General features: G+C 39.7%; 1 protein-coding gene across 2 annotated transcripts in view; it reads right to left on the reverse strand.

Moving 5' to 3' along the window:
• SLC34A2 (solute carrier family 34 member 2) overlaps positions 1–6,623 on the reverse strand; it is a 41,978-nt gene extending 35,355 nt beyond the window's left edge. The window contains exon 1 of one of the 2 annotated variants that reach the window (XM_039361512.1): positions 6,469–6,623. The gene's annotated coding sequence lies outside the window, so the exon portion shown is untranslated. Of the gene's footprint in view, positions 1–2,564; positions 2,586–6,468 lie in introns of those variants that run through there. The other variant, XM_039361513.1, reaches the window with a different exon arrangement.
• Positions 6,624–11,761: the final 5,138 nt, after the last annotated feature.

Below are 11,761 nucleotides of genomic sequence, written 5' to 3' on the forward strand. Positions count from 1 at the left end.
CAAGACTTTTTATAGGCTAATGGAGAAGAGGACAAGGATATCCTGCAGATGACATTACCTTGTCTGGTAGAACATAATATAATAATGATATGATATGGTATGATATGATATGATATGATATGATATGATGGGATGTGATGAGATGTGATGTGGGATGGGATAGGATAGAATAGGATAGAATAGAATAGAAATAGAAATAGAGTAGAGTAGAATAGAATAGAATAGAATAGAATAGAATAGAATAGAATAGAATAGAATAGAATATAGAGTAGAGTAGAGTAGAGTAGAAGAATGAAAGAATAGAATAGAATAGAATAGAATAGAATAGAATAGAATAGAATAATAACTTTATTGTCACTTTGAAGGTACACTAATCGGCATCCATTAAAATGAAATTTCGTTGCATTCAGCTCTCAAAGGGTCACCCCCCCTCCGATATACACTACATAAATGTGACATAAATAAATAAATACAGAATTATGCATATACCCACATACAGTATATTGCACGAACGAAACGTTCAGGAATTATATTGAAACAAGCTTGGAGAGCAAACCACAACCCAAAACAAAACAAAACAAAAAAATCTCGTGGTTTTGAATATGTCGTAGAATACCTTCCCATCAAAACCCAATCAGGGCTGTTTCCCCGTGGTTTTTGCCACTGAGTCAAGATATGGACTTTAACTGGCCCTTGGAGGTGGGAGATAGGGCTGTTTCTCTTTCTCCTTAACTTTAATGAGACTTATTATCTTGAGTACTAATTGACGGCAGTAAATTCTCCCTCAGAATCTCCCTGAGGGGCAGAGGGCAAACTCTGCAACTCAGTTGACAGTTTTACATTACTCTTTTTTTTCTTTTCTTTTTCTTTCAGTGTGACTATCTCCTGATTATTTCATGTTGTTTGTTTTCATTTATTGTATCCTCAACCACTGCTTTCTTAGAAAGGAAAGCAGGAACGAACATTAAAATAAATGAATAAATAATATTCGGCGGGGTGAACAAAACGTATGTTTCTACCACTACAGACTATTCATTTTCCTACCAGAAAGAAGCAAGGAAAATCTGGAGTTATCAAGCTAAGTTTGCTTCTGAATAAGAATTGCAATTGGATCAGCTTTCAGAATAACAAGAGTGGGAAGGCACCTCGGAGGTCATCTAGTCCAACCCCCTGCTCAGACAGGAAACCCTACACCATTTCAGACAAATGGCTGTCCAGTCTCTTCCTAAAAACTTCCAGTATTGGAGAAGGGAGGGAGGGAGGGAAGAAGGAAGGAAGGTAAAAAAAGAATAACAGAGTTGGAAGGAACCTTGGAGGTCATCTAGTCCAACCCCCTGCTCAGACAGGAGACCCCATACCATTTCAGACAAATGGCTGTCCAGTCTCTTCTTAAAAACTTCCAGTGTTGGAGCATCCACCGCTTCTGGAGGCTAGTTGTATAACTATACTTTAACTATCACAAACCGTAGTTACGTTGATATTTAATTTTTTAAAAAAATGCTCTTGAATTTTAAAGAACGACTAAGAACTCTCCAATTCTTTTAAAAACGAACATTTTTAAAGAAATACAAAATCAAGCACCGTGTGAAACGGGTGTTCAGTGGGACAGCCTGCCATGTTTAAGAGGGATACTAGTGTTGTACCAAAAACGTGTGAAAACTTCTTTATATATGCTGACGGGTTAATTTACCATACCGATCAACCAGTTAATTTGGCCTTTTCTTTCCAGGAAGGAAGGGTCGATAAACCTGGCATTTACTATTTCAAAATCCCAGCAAACTGAGGAGAGAGATGGAATGGACAGAAAATGGTTGTCACTGCATATTGTGCTACTGTTTAATTTGATCAACGCAGCTACCGATCGCTGAGTTTAACTCCAGGGTTTGGATTACGCTGGCCACGTTGTTTGATAAGCACAAATATTTTACTACGCTAATAAGCTGACCCCATTTTAGTCGAGAGAGCTGTGTAAACAAAGTCTATGATTCCCCCCAGTTGTCCAGCAATGTTCATGCCTGATCAAAGAGGTCTTTTCAGGCCAACCATGGAACTTTGTTTATCACTTGTGATGCCATGGAGAATTTCAAAACAGGTTATCTATATCTAGGCCAGGGTTTGGTTTTTTTTTTTTTTTCAGGCATGCTTTTTCCGTCGTAATCTTCCTAAGGTGAGACAATCTGGAATTAAGGAGAAGCTTCCTAACGGTGAGGACAATGAGCCAGTGGAACAGAAGTTGCCTTCAGATGTTGTGGCTGCTCCATCACTCCAGGCTTTTAAGAAGAGACTGGACAGTCACTTGTCTGAGATGGTAGTATAGGGTCTCCTGCTTGAGCAGGGGGCTGGACTAGAAGACCTTCAAGTCCCTTCCAGCTCTATCTTGCCTGCTTGAAAGTGATTGGCCCAAAGGACACCCTTCTGCTTCATGCGTAAGGTGGGACTAGAACTCACGGCCTCCCAGTTTCTTAACCACTACGCCGACAAAATTGATAACCAGTAGCTAGGTGCCTATGGAGACTCTCAGTCGTGGTTTATCCCAAAGAGGCTTTTTCAAGAGACAACTGGACCTTCTTGTCTTCTGAGCTGAAGAAGCTTCTGGGATGAGAAGCGACATGTCTTCAAAGCAAAACAAGATCGTCCAGCTGCCTCCTGAAAAAAAAAAAAACACCTTTGGGACAGGTGATTTTATTCAGCTTGATGGGCAGAGATTAAGGGTCAGCTTTGTTGACTGGAAAGCACGTCTTAACAGCTCAGTTTAATGCCCCCAGGATAGCTCTAGTGTGCCAATCTGATCTGGTTACGACCCCCCCGACTCTCCCTATTAGAAAAAGCATAGAATGGTATCTGTTCCCTGTCTAACACCATGATAGGTTCCTAAATATAAAAAGGTTTATAGTTTGGCACACGTGAACGCCCTGCCCTTGGCTATGTTAGAAAATATATATATATAGGAAGACTTTCTTGCTGGAACATTTATCTCTGTGCTGTGATGGCTGTTCTCCATTGCAGATTGTGCCACCATATTGCAGCTCACTCATTGTCTCAAAGGTGCTTTGTTCAAGAGGCAACTGAACTTTCTTGTTTTTTCTTTGAAGACGTTTCGCTTCTCATCCCAGAAGCTTCTTCAGCTCTGACTGGATGGTGGAGAATGGAAGGATTTATACTCCTTGCAGACGGCTGGTCATTTGCCTTCTTTTAGAGCAGTGGTTCTCAACCTGTGGGTCGGGACCCCATTTGGGGTTGAATGACCATTTCACGGGGGTCGCCAAACCACGCTGTCCACCATTTTTTTCCCTTTTCCCTAGCTGTCCTACTCCCTCTTATTGGTGGCCACACCCACTTGGGGGTCACCACAACATGGGGAACTGTATTATGGGGTCACAGCATTAGAAAGGTTGAGAACCACTGTTTTAGAGAGTCGTTGAGGCCACTTGGAGGTTTATCTGTGTCCTCACTGGTGCTTTTTCAAGACGCAACTGGACTTTCTTGTTTTTTCTTTGAAGACGTTTCGCTTCTCATCTCAGAAGCTTCTTCAGCTCTGACTGGATGGTGGGGAACGGAAGGATTTATACTTCTTGCAGAAAGCTGGTCATTTGCCTTCTTTTAGAGAGTCGTTGAGGCCACTTGGAGGTTTGTCTGAATCCCACATTACATTAAATTTAACATTAACAGCCCTTTCTCAATAGAGGGGGAGGGATATGACACTGCTTATCTCCTGTCTACAACACGGTCCTTTCAGCAGTTCCAAAATGGTTCCACACCCATTTGTTCTATCCAGGTGATCTTGAAGGCAAGTAGCCTCAACGATTCTTAGAAAGAGTACTAACGTCCAGATGACTGCAAAGACTATAAATCCTTCCGTCCTCCACCGTTCAGTCAGAACTGAAGAAGCTTCTGGGATGAAAAGCAAAAGGAAAAACAAGGAAGTCCAGTAACCTTTTGAAAAAGCACCTTTAGGACAATCACGAGCTGGATGACAGAGAATCTCCACAGACATTTAGCTCACCTGTTCATCCATTACTTCTAAGAATGCCAGCAGTTTTATCTCCATGTATTACTTTTGGATAACAACTTGTCCATTATCTATAATATCGCCAAATCCTATGTGACCACGTATGAAACAAAACAGGAATAGATACGTAGTAGCTGTGAACAGGGCTAGAAATATGCCATATTCGTATTTTGCTCTTATTATTTAGACATCGTAAAGTAACAATTATGATTTCAGCTAGATTAGATACGATTCCAAGGTTAGAGTTATGGATAAGAGCCAAATTTATTTATTTATTTATTTTGCTGCTGTAGTTCACTTCCTTTAAAAACAATAGATCTTAGGAGGATTTCTTAGTTGATTTGTACCTCTTTTTAATTTTATCTGTCGTTATTTATCTCGTCAAAACATATAATAAGATGCAGAATGTAGTATTAATTCACAGATTTAGTTGTAGATTATAAGTATTTCACTACAAACATACTGGAGGCAGTTAAAGAGCTTGCATAATAAATACAAAATTATTGCCTTTTGCATTGCCTATATTATGTTTTATCCTGGTGAAAACATTCCCATCAACCATCATCAAGTACAATTCCCAACTTCCTTCGGGAAAAAAGTTCTATTTCCTCCATAAAGCGTTTTCTGCCCAGTTAATGTCACAACTTTGCAGTGAAGGCTAATTTCAGACTGGCTGGCAAAGATTCAATGACATTCATAGAAAATGAAAACATTTCGGCCCATCTCCTCAATTTAAAACCAGTCTACCGCTGACTTTAATTTTTTGTTTTTTAAAAAGCTGCAATTGGCAAATACACAAAACAGGAAGCACCGCAACACACAGGCCACACACAATTTCTAGGATGCAGCCCTGTGGTTAACATAATTACAAACTGTTTGATACTTCCAAAACTTAACCAAGGTTTATGCATAGCCACAGATTCAACAGGGAGGTTAAACAACTTCAAACAGAAGTTCTGCCAAATAGCTCCAGCTAGTAAAATTAGTTCCTCCTCATTAATTACAACTTTTTTTCCTGTCTTTTTTTTTTTTCCCCCTTTCTTCCTCCAGGACTTCCTAATGAAGTCATCGCTGACAGAATGTTTTGCATGATGGAACCAGCGCTGATTTTAAATTAGCTGCTTGGAGGAGCAGCCAAAAATTACAAGGGCGAGTTTTTCCTGATCCTGTCACATCCCTCCCTGTGAGGATCTGTGAATTGATCTCATGGACGTGTCACCAGAAGCCGAAAGAGAGAGAGAAGGACGACACACAGAATGAGTAATCTTAATTGCATCAAAGAAGCTATTTATTAAATTCAAAGCACTGCCCATTCTTACTAAGAAAGATGCATTTAGAAGCATCTCCTGAACAATGTTTATTATTCTGTCCTGGGCTTGTCAACCTCAAAACTGCCCCAATTTAAAAACAAAAAACAAAAAAACACCACACACAGTGGACTCAAATCTAATAAAGAATTCCAACAAGATTCAACGGTAAGGTTCAAATTCAGGAAAGCGTTAAGATGTAATCTAATAGTTTTGGGGTGTGTGTGAAACTTTGTGTTTCACTGGACTTTTTCTTATGGACAAACTTTTGGAGGGCATCACGCTTTAACTCACCACATCAAAAGCAAGTTTATCTCTCCCCCCCCCCCAAATATCTATTTTTAAGCCTAGCTTGAAGGCGAAAAGTCTACTAAAACGACGATCCCATTAACGGAAGAAGAGCATTTCCAGAGAATTAGACAACACATCCCATTTTTACTTCTTTGAAATGAAAGCAATTCTCATTGCCTTTATATATATATAGCACCTGTTTGACAAGCCGGAAAAAAACCAACAACCTTTTCTTTCTTTCTTTCTTTCTTTCTTTCTTTCTTTCTTTCTTTCTTTCTTTCTTTCTTTCGTTCGTTCGTTCTTTCTTTCTTTCTTTCTTTTTCTTTCTTTCTTTCTCTCCTTCCTTCCTTCTTTCTGTCTTTCTTTTCTTCCTTCCTTTCTTCCTTCCTTCCTTCCTTCCTTCATTTCTTTCTTTCTTTTCTTTCTTTCTCTCTTTCTTTTTTCCTTACTTCCTTCCTTCTTTCCTTCCTTCTCTCCATTCTTTCCTTCTCCCTTCTTTCTTTCTTTCTTTCTTTCTTTCTTTCTTTCTTTCTTTCTTTCTTTCTTCCTTCCTTCCTTCCTTCCTTCCTTCCTTCCTTCCTTTTTCTTCCTTCCTTCCTTCCTTCCTTTCCCTTTCTTTCTTTCTTTCTTTCTTTCTTTCTTTCTTTCTTTCTTTCTTTCTTTCTTTCTTTCTTTCTTTCTTTCTTTCTTTCTTTCTTTTTTCTTTTGCAATTTGTTGAATTCAGTTCACAAGACAGCAGCCAGATCGGATCAGATCAAAAAGATAAAAAGCAAGAGAAGCTGGCAAAAATAAAAATAAAATAAAATACTGTCTCCATGAAAGCAGGAAGGGGATAGAAAGCTGCAGCTCCAATTACTCACCTCCCTGTTCCTTCTGAGACAATGAAGGTTTCCAACAGGTCTCCTGCTGGAGCCACAATATATATAGAGAGAGACAAGAGGTATTGGGCAAAGTCCGCTGTCATCAGGACTTTTTACCGGCTCACATTCCTAAATCACTCTCAAGGCACTGCCTACCTGCTGCTTAATAATCCCTTAGCTGCTGGGTTGTTTTTTTTCTTCTTTCTTTCTTTCTTTTCCACCCCCATGAAAAGCTCGCTGGAGTGACAGCTAATTTTAAAAGGGTCACTTTCGTCCCACACTTGGCAAGGCAGAGGACTGGACTGTATTATTATTATTATTATTATTATTATTATTATTATTATTATTATTATTATTATTATTATTATTATCCGCTGCCCAAAAATAAAAATAAAACACACCTGAGCATTATGGTGACTGCTTCTAATTGGCCAGAGCAAATTATGCCTCTTTCTCACATTGGGAACAAAAACAAAGAGCCATGGTGCAAAAACCTGGACTTGCCCTGACTAGATAAAACGCGTTGTTTCTGGAGAGGGGTTGATCTGCTTCAAAAGAAAAGAAAGAATTACCTGAACTGCACGGAGACGTTAAGCCTCGTTACCTTAAGAAGCCCTTTTGGAAACAAGGGGACAAGGCTGCTAATTCTTTGGCAAGGAGTGAGACTTTGGACAGCAACCCTGTTATAACCCATCAACTTTTCGCAGGGTATCTGTGCCTGTTGGAGGTAGGGTGGACAAAACGCAGGACGGGATGAAACTAATGCGTGAGAAGGTCAGGAAGCGAGTTAGAAAAGTCCACGGTGTGGATGCCTGCTGAGGAAGGGACAACGTGTCTTATAATTAAACCATAATTATCGGTTGGGAGATAATTAAAACATAGCTATCTGTTGGGAAATCTGTTGGGAGCTTAACAGACTAACAGAGCTGGAAGGGACCATGGAGGTCATTTAGTCCAACCCCCTGCTCAAGCAGGAGACCCTACACCATTTCAGACAAATGGCTGTCCAGTCTCTTCTTAAAAACTTCCAGTGTTTGAGCATTCACCGCTTCTGGAGGCAGGTGGTTCCACTGGTTAATTTTCTTAACTGTTGGGAAATTCCTCCTTACTTCCAGGTTGCTTCTCTCCTTGATGAGTTTCCATCCGTTGCTTCTTGTCCTGCCTTCAGGGGCTTTGGAGAAGAGCTTGACTCCCTCTTCTTTGGGGCAGCCCCTGAGATATTGGAACACTGCTATCATGTCACCCCTAGACTAGACTAGACTAGACTAGACTAGACTAGACTAGACTAGACTAAACTAAACTAAACTAAACTAAACTAAACTAATAATATAATATAATATAATATAATATAATATAATATAATATAATAAAAATAAAGTAAAGTAAAGTAAAGTAAAGTAAAGTAAAATAAAATAAAATAAAATAAAATAAAAACACCCCCAATTCCAGCAACCGTTCTTTATATGTTTGGGCCTCCAGTCCCCTAATCCTCTTTGTTGCTCTTCTCTGCACTTTTTCCAGAGTCTCAACATCTTTTTTACATCATGGGGACCAAAACTGGATTTTCTAAGCTCGTCCTCAACTTACGTTGCTAAGGGAGACATTTGTTAAGTGAGTTTTGTCCCATTTTATGACCTTCCTTGGCCCGGTTGTTCAGGGACTCACTGCAGTTCTTAAGTTAGTAACCTGGTCGTTAAGTGGATCCGCCTTTGCCCTCGGCTTGGCTTGTCAGAAAGTAGCCAAAGGGGATCACATGACCCCGGGATGCTGGGACCGTCATAAATAGGAGTCAGTTGCCAGGCATCCGAATGTAAATCACGTGGGTCACAACGCAACAGTCGTAAGTGTGAAAAACAGTTATAAGTCACTTTTTTCAATGCCGTTGTAACTTTAAACAGTCACTGGATGAGCTGTTGTAACTTGAGGACTGGCTGCATGGCACAACGGGAGTAACAGCCCCAAAGATTTTGGAAACCCTGTTTGGCAACGCTCCTGTATCAGAGGCCAACTTCATTCCTAGGCCAGCCATCATTCCTGCCCAAATAAAGTCTTGTGGTTTCCATTCAAAACTACTAGCGTTGCTGAGCTATTTACAGGTGGTCCTCGGACTTACAACCGCAGCGGCACCCAGAATTTCCGTGGCTAAGTGAGACACTTGTTAAGTGAGCTTTGCCAGGTTTGTGACGCGAATCCCTGCAGTTGTTCAATTAGCTACACAGTTGTTAAGTGAAATCTGACTTCCCCCATCGGCTTTGCTTGTCAAGAGGCCACAAAAGGAGGATCACGTGACCCCCCTGGGGGACACTGCAACTGTCACAAGTACATGCCAGTTGCCGAGCCTCTGGATTTTGATCACGTCACCGCGGGGAGGCTTCAACAGCTGCCAGTGGGGAAAAACGGTCCTAAGGTCGCTTTTTTTTTCAGCGCCGTTGGAGCTTTGACACAGTCACTAAATGGACCGTTGTAAGTCAAGGACTAACTGTAATGCCCCCAGGAAAGGTGAAAACCGATCTCCTCTTCTCCGTGGAAAATAAACAGACTGTGTTTGTGATTCCTCAGCCACCCAGGTGCTGGATTAATGGCATTAAAGGTACACGGTCAACAATGTAATTAACTTTATTTATTTAGACTTTTTTTTACCCCCCCCCCCTACCTTAGCTCACAGATCCCAGGCAAATGGTCACACACACACACACACACACACACACACACACACACCTTTGCCTCATTCTAGCTTCATAACAAACCGACATGGTGGATTTAAACTTGAGAAAGATGGATTTAGCTACTCTGGGTTGACTTCTGAAGGGCAGCTGATTTTCCCAGTTGTTTTTGAAACTGCAGCAGGATTGTTAAGAAAGAAAATGCGTTTGTTTGTTTGTTTCCAGCTAGTCAAGTAGTTTGAATGGGAGCTCTCCAGAATAGGGTAACTGGAATGCCACAAGCCTTCTCTGGAGAGTTACCAGAGCATAATAGCCTGCGAAATAAGTTTCACCTTGTTCTCAGATGTTCCCAGGCATCTGACCGACCAGGAATTGATAAAGAAGGCCGAGAAAGGAAGAAAAAAAACAAAACCCTAGGGATTTTTAAAAAGAGGGATAGAGTCAAGATCACATCAAGTGTTAATGCCACTTTATAAAGCCTTGGTAAGGTCACAATTGGAATCCTGCATCCAGTTTTGGTCACCACGATGTAAAAAAAGATGTTGAGACTCTAAGAATCGGTGCAAAGAAGATGCACGCACTCCGTCTCTCTTAATAGTATTGCAAAAGCTGGGTTCTTTCCTTCGGGAAAGCCGAACTTAGAACAATGTTTTATTCATTAGGAGCCAAGTATGCAAAACTCTGGAGGGAATCTGTCAAGCTCCTGTAACCACATCTCATTTCTAGATAAACAGCAGCCTGTCAATAATCTGGAGCCAATTTTTTTTTAAAAAGGCTCTTCAAGTTAAATAACAATTTTTAATTTTTTGGAGGTCATTTAATAGTGCTAAACTAAGGTGATACATGTAGAAATATCGTGAAAATATATTTTTACGGGAATCAGAAGAAAACTGGGGAGAAGTGCATAAGCTTCTGTGGACCCTGGGTTCATTTTGTGGGTATTTTTTTTACATGGACTATAATTTTGGCCTGAAAAAAAATTGGATATCCAAAGGACCAAAACAGGAGGACTTTTCCAGCACGCGTACGTGGCTGAGCCACCAAAATAGAGAAGGCTAGCAAAAAATGATAGGATTGTCAGCTTTCTGAGGAAAAGCTCAGACAGGAAGTCCTCCACTTACAACACTTCATTTAGAATAGAATAGAATAGAATAGAATAGAATAGAATAGAATAGAATAGAATAGAATAGAATAGAATAGAATAGAATAGAATAGAATAAATGAAGAATAGAATAGAATAGAATTAAGGAATAGAATAGAATAGAATAGAATAGAATAGAATAGAATAGAATAGAATAGAATAGAATAGAATAGAATAAATGAAGAATAGAATAGAATAAATGAAGAATAGAATAGAATAGAATAGAATAGAATAAATGAAGAATAGAATAGAATAGAATAGAATAGAATAGAATAGAATAGAATAGAATAGAATAGAATAGAATAGAATAGAATAGAATAGAATAGAATAGAATAGAATAGAATAGAATAGAATAGAAGAATAGAATAGAATAAATGAAGAATAGAATAGAATAGAATAGAATAGAATAGAATAGAATAGAATAGAATAAATGAAGAATAGAATAGAATAGAATAGAATAGAATAGAATAGAATAGAATAGAATAGAATGGATGAAGACTAGACTAGACTAGACTAGAATAGAATAGAATAGTTGGAAGGGACCTTGGAGGTCTTCTAGTCCAACCCCTGCTCAGGCAGGAGACCCTAAACCATTTCAGACCAATGATAGTCCAATCTCCAGTGATACAGCACCCACAACTTCTGGAGGCAAGCTGTTCCACTGGTTAATTGTTCTTAACTGTCAGGAAGTTTCTCCTTAGTTCTAGGTTGCTTCTCTCCTTGATGAGTTTCCACCCGTTGCTCCTTGTCCTGCCTTCAGCTCTACCTGTATGTGCGATGCTGTTTTGCGATTTTTGCCTTCTAGCGACACGTCTGATGTTATGTGCTCCAGGACTTCCTTGTTAATCACCTTTGCTGTTCAGGAAAAAAAGTATGTTTGACTGATGCTTAAGTTGCCCCATGTTTCTATTTTTTTTTTAACCAGCTTAAACGGTAAGGAAGGCATCTGATAGGAGAGGAAGGGGTGCTTTTGCTTAATAACTGTTTTGCTAAAATAACTCAAGCACCTTCCAAGGGCATCAGCAGAAGAGCCAAATGTCCAATGATTCATAAAAGTGGAAGGGAGAAACCTAGAATTTAAACCCAGGGGCATAAGTCCATACACAAGCTTTGGCTTCTGTGTGGCATATGGAGAAGGCTGCCTTATTTTGTCCTTGTCCGCAATAAAGAGACTAAATCATGCCCTTGTGAGCCTTTGGCCAAGGAAACCAAATAATCTGAAGAAAGAGTTAAGTATCTGGAGATACGAGATTTGTCAGCAAAGGTGGACGGGAAGCCAGACATTTGAGCTAGTAATTCTTGTAGAATTTTTATGGCTTAAGAAGATTCTTTGGGAGATTAGTAAGCCCCAGTCGAGCGTGGGTTTATATGAAATATCCAAGGATTTTGTCTGGGTGTGTCATTGTCCAAAGAAGACAAGAAAGTTCAGACAATGACAATGTTCTCATGAGCTCTTCCTAAAGAAGGATGTGAAGTTGTTAAAAAAAAA

The sequence above is a fragment of the Crotalus tigris genome, unplaced genomic scaffold (assembly GCF_016545835.1).
Source record: "Crotalus tigris isolate CLP2741 ecotype Arizona unplaced genomic scaffold, ASM1654583v1 scf7180000019298.7629538967:1458412, whole genome shotgun sequence".
Classification (NCBI taxonomy): Eukaryota; Metazoa; Chordata; class Lepidosauria; order Squamata; family Viperidae; genus Crotalus; species Crotalus tigris.